This window comes from Pseudorca crassidens, chromosome X (assembly GCF_039906515.1).
Source record: "Pseudorca crassidens isolate mPseCra1 chromosome X, mPseCra1.hap1, whole genome shotgun sequence".
NCBI classification, from domain to species: Eukaryota; Metazoa; Chordata; class Mammalia; order Artiodactyla; family Delphinidae; genus Pseudorca; species Pseudorca crassidens.
The window spans coordinates 129,234,081-129,239,385 of record NC_090317.1 but is presented as its reverse complement, the minus strand read 5'-3'; the positions used below and the strand labels follow the sequence as shown (position 1 = coordinate 129,239,385).

The following is a 5,305-nucleotide window of genomic DNA, read 5'->3' as shown; positions in this document are numbered from 1 at the left end:
TCTCTCTTTTCTGTCTAAACACCTGAATGGCTTTTTATCCTTAAAGCAAAAGCTTTGGAATGTATCCCAGCGCCGTTAAGTCTTACCTGATCTCTCCCCAAACTTATGTTCTTTGGATTCGCGTGTTTCCTTTTATATTATTTCAGGAGAAAATTATTTTTTTCATAATCATCCATTTCACAGTTTAATGTATTAAACAATGTAAATGCCTTGATTTCACATATTTTTTAAATCATTTTCACCATATTTGCTTCAGATTTTAAAAAAAGATACACGCGTGTGATGAACAACCAAGAGACTTAATACTGAAACCTGATGTTATATTGCAATGTTCTGATGTGCTATGAAAAAAAAAGTTACACTGACATTCTCCCATTCTTCTCCTCCCTCCTCAAGGAAATCAGCTTGTAAAAGTGACACTTGTTCTTCTTGTAAAGGTTTTAAAATATTTTAACTATAATATGTACGTATCCACAAATTCATGTGTTTCAAAATCCTACTTTATTTGGGGGCAGTCCTTAATCTTTTCATTGGATCATCTTAATCCTTCTTCTTTTTTTTTTTTTTTGTGATACGTGGGCCTCTCACTGTTCTGGCCTCTCCCGTTGCGGAGCACAGGCTCCGGATGTGCAGGCTCAGTGACCATGGCTCACGGGCCCAGCCGCTCCGCAGCATGTGGGATCCTCCCGGACTGGGGCACGAACCCGCGTCCCCTGCATTGACAGGCGGGCTCTCAACCACTGCGCCACCAGGGAAGCCCCATCTTAATACTTCTTAATGGTCGTCATCTCTCTTTCAGATTTTACTTCAATCACATTGTCCTTTTCAGCTCATTCATTGTGGTTCTCTGATGGCTTTCCTTTAAAGCTTTCCTTTAAATCCAGTTTATGGTCCACCCTATCTTGTTTTCTGATGATTCCTTTATTCATTGATTCTGTAAATCATGACGCCTTTGTTCCCTTGGTTCTGCAGTCTTTCTTTTTTATCTCAATTCAGTACTTTTATCATCTTACCTCTAAGCTTTTTTTAACAATTGGAAGTCGTGTTCTTAAAAGGGTTTTCAAAGAGCTAACATAAACTTTTGGGGGAGTTTTAAACTTCTCTTATATTTTCTTCCAGAATGGATTTATGCCCTTTTCTCTTTCTCTTTCTCGCACAAGACACTTGGTACCCATCAAGATGTGGCCCTGGAGTCTTCCCTTCCTGCACAGAAGTCAGACTCACCTGCTTCTTCCTTTCATTTCACCTTTCCCCCCCACCCCCACCCCCCAGAGTGTTTTCTATGCAGCTTTCCAAATGCAGGAGTGTTATTAAGAATTCTCAAGAACTTGCTGACTCTCAAGTATGTTCTCAGAGGGATGGGAATAGGCAAATAATTAGAAGTCAGTCCTGTTCTGTTCTATCAAGACTAGTTTTTTTCCTTCTAGTACTTTCTGAAAGTTTGTGGTGTAGATTTTGATCAATTTGGGAGGTGATCAGTTTCACTTTTTTTGACATATGTCATTGGAATATGGGTAATTTATCACATGACTTCATTTTACTATCTTTGCCTGGAAGGAAGGAATGGATATTTTAGAGATGTAAAGAATAACTTATGGATTTACTGTAATTCTTATGAAACTCAACATGCCCCAGACTGAATCCACTATCTTCCCCATCCTCTATACAGTCTTCTCTTTCTCTTTGTGATCTCACTTGGGGGAACAAGTCCGTGTTCGTTACCTAAGACAGAAACGTCTGAGTATCATGTGATATTCACAAAGGTACTAGTGTATGGTCAGATTTTTTCTCAGAATGAGATGTTTGGGAAGTGGCTTATTTGTGGAAACAAATTTTATAAAAGGTAGAATTTTTCCTTTTTTTCTGAAATATAGCATTTAAAAATACAGTTAAATAACCTCATACTTATGGTTGCGACTGGGTGTATTGTTAAACAATCCATGCATATGTAAACTGGAAATTCTGTTTCAGCAGCTTATGGACAGAAGCCTCCAGAGATTAGCATTTTCGATTACTCAGCACTTCACACACATTCTGTGTCTAATGAAATTCACTATTCGAAGACCTTGCCTTTTTTTTTTTTTAACATCTTTATTGGAGTATAATTGCTTTACAATGGTGTGTTAGTTTCTGCTTTACAACAAAATGTATCAGTTATATATATACATATGTTCCCATATCTCTTCCCTCTTGCGTCTCCCTCCCTCCCACCCTCCCTATCCCACCCCTCTAGGCGGTCACAAAGCACGAGCTGATCTCCCTGTGCTATGCGGCTGCTTCCCACTAGCTCTCTACCTTACGTTTGGTAGTGTATATATGTCCATGCCTCTCTCTCGCTTTGTCACAGCTTACCCTTCCCCCTCCCCATATCCTCAAGTCCATTCTCTAGTAGGTCTGTGTCTTTATTCCTGTGTTACCCCTAGGTTCTTCATGACATTTTTGTTTTTCTTAAATTCCATATATATGTGTTAGCATACGGTATTTGTCTTTCTCTTTCTGACTTACTTCACTCTGTAGGACAGACTCTAGGTCTATCCACCTCATTACAAATAGCTCAATTTCGTTTCTTTTTATGGCTGAGTAATATTCCATTGTATATATGTGCCACATCTTCTTTATCCATTCATCCGAGGATGGACACCTAGGTTGTTTCCATCTCCGGGCTATTGTAAATAGAGCTGCAATGAACATTTTGGTACATGACTCTTTTTGAATTATGGTTTTCTCAGGGTATATGCCCAGTAGTGGGATTGCTGGGTCGTATGGTAGTTCTATTTGTAGTTTTTTAAGGAACCTCCATACTGTTCTCCACAGAGGCCTTTTGCCTCACGTTTGTGTTGTGAAGTGGATCAAAACACAGCCTTGAGAGAGACACAACATCCAATCACTGACCACTTAGATGATCCTAAGAGTGTTGGTTCCTCCAACAGAGTGAGTCTGTGAAGAACTGAGAATAAAATTACACACTGAACACATGAGTTGGAGCATCCTGGTGATGGAGCTGGACTGGGGTGTTGTAATCTCAGACTAGTGTAGGTGATTAGGCAGTCTGCAGCCTGGATAAGGGGTGCGGGTTGTAAGACCACAAAACGCGGAGAACATGCAGTCTGTCTCCAACGAGATGAGGGACTGAGAAGAAGTCTTGGAGAAAAGGAGCTCTGTGTATCTGTGCCCCAGGTCTCACGTTACACGCCTGCTTGCTGAGGAGACACCCTAGGAAGACGCTTAGGAAGGTAAGTAAATTACCCTAGTTAGCAGAATCCCACTTTCCCAGGTAAAGGGTGTCCTTACCTGGGAAAGCTGGACACCAAATACAGAGAGGCATTAGAGGAGCCCATAGGATTCAAACCCATTTTGTGCTAATTTGGGGAGTAAATCAGGGCAGTGTTCAAGAGAACAGTGCCCAATAAAAACCTGAACATATGGGCTCTATAATTCCAATATAAAATATACATTTGAGATGAAAGGTATAAAAGTATTTCACCAAGCTCATAAAAAAATGTTGGAATGATTGCAAACCAGAGACTTCATAAGCTTATAAGTTTAATTTATTTGATTTACAAAAAATTACTTCTTGGAGACATTTTTTGTTAGAATATCAAAGTCATTTGAGTGGTTCAAACATTACTTTTATAAATGTTGAAAATACCGTTTGGGTTTTTGTTTTTGGGTTTTGTCTGGAGAAGCTGACCGCTAAGACATCAGCTCACGTCAGCAGTCCTCGTTCAGACCCCATTTTCTCCAGGGTTATCCAAGGTCACCATCTAGCCGTTCCGGAACCGGGACAGGAAGACCCATTCTTGCTGGATTCTTTCTTCCCCTCAGCGAGCCCCACCCCAGCACACACCCATCCATTATCCTTCATTGTGTCACAGCATTTTCTGCCGACCTGTCTCCCTTCTCTCCATTTCCCGGGATATAGTTACAGGCTGATAGCTCTGCTGGGGCCCCAGACTTGTTCTCTGCCAACCCACTGTACCAGCAGAGACCGGCAACACTTCCTGGGGTACAGCTCAGGCCACTTACAGCATCTCCAATTTAAGAGCCTGTGGTGGCCCCGTGCGCATCCTGAGGCACCTCAGAGCTCAGGTGCCAGCCCAGCCCTTCTGCGGAGGCAGCTCAGGTTCTCACCGTTGGTCTATTATTCCCCTCCCTGTAAACGGTATGCCTTTCAAGGAGAGATGTCTTATTCACCGTTAGATCCTCTGTACTTTGCACAGCGCTTGGCACTGTGCTCAGTAAATGTCGAACAAATTCCTGAATTGCTAACTAATGAACCGTCTAACTGATAGGCCTCCAACGCTGACATTCCCGTTTACTTATTCCCGTAAGCCAGTGGTCCTCAGCTCCTCTTGATTCTGCCCTCCAAGCAACACTTGGCAGTGTCTGGAGACATTCTCGATGGTCATAACCCGAGTGGGGTAGTGATTATGGCGTCAAGCGAGCAGAGGCTGGGGGGACTGCTAAACAGCCTACAGTGCGCACACAGGGTCCTTCCTCATGACAGAGGATGGTTAGGGTCCGAGTGTCAGTACTGCCGATGTTGAGAAACCCTGATTCAGAGTAGCTGTAAGGTGAAACCTGACACAGTGTTGCGTGGATTATTTTTCAGTTGTTAACTAGCAACAAAACAGTTTCTTTTATTCCTAGGTAACTGTGTCTTCCCCAGACTTTAGAGATGATTGTCTAGTAGAACTTTCTAAGTGCAGTGTATTTTTTTTTTATCCTCAGTGGTAAATGTGGAGAATTAGTGGAAGTACTACTATATCACGATTCCAATTGGTTCCCCTTTAAACACTGAAATGTGTCTCAACTTGTGTTCTCTATTGCTTCTTGAGGTTTACAAGCAAAACAGACTCAGCTTCCTTTTCATGTGTGAAGTCCATTAAAGTGAAACTTACACACAGAGTCCTCACCCTAATGGTTTTCCTCTTTGGGCAAGTACTGGATGTATTTGAGGATTGTGAATGAGTTGACAGAAGTTGAGGTGGGCCCAGCTGTGTGGAATTGCGGCACCGAGGCATGGAGAAAAGTGGTTGCCAGGCCCCTGAGCTTCATGGCTCAGCGCGAGTCACTAAACCAACACGTTCCTGCGGAAGAACTGGTTTGCCGGCAGCCGTGGAGTTGCACAGCATTGTCCTGTCTGGTTAAGTGACTGACGATGAGCGGCCTGGGAGCCACAGAGCGTCGTCTGGAGGGAGAATCCACTGGTGTTAACGACTTGTAGGTGCATTTTCACCAGGTGATCCGTGTCGTGTGTCTGTGTGAACCAGGGACACCTAACAGACAGCTTTGCTCCAACAGA

General features: G+C 42.7%; 1 non-coding gene across 1 annotated transcript; it reads left to right on the top strand.

The window, feature by feature from the left end:
• The first annotated feature begins 272 nt into the window (after positions 1–272).
• Positions 273–342, top strand: LOC137217674 (small nucleolar RNA SNORD82). The gene has a single exon (XR_010940179.1). It is a non-coding gene; the product is annotated as a small nucleolar RNA SNORD82 (small nucleolar RNA).
• Positions 343–5,305: the final 4,963 nt, after the last annotated feature.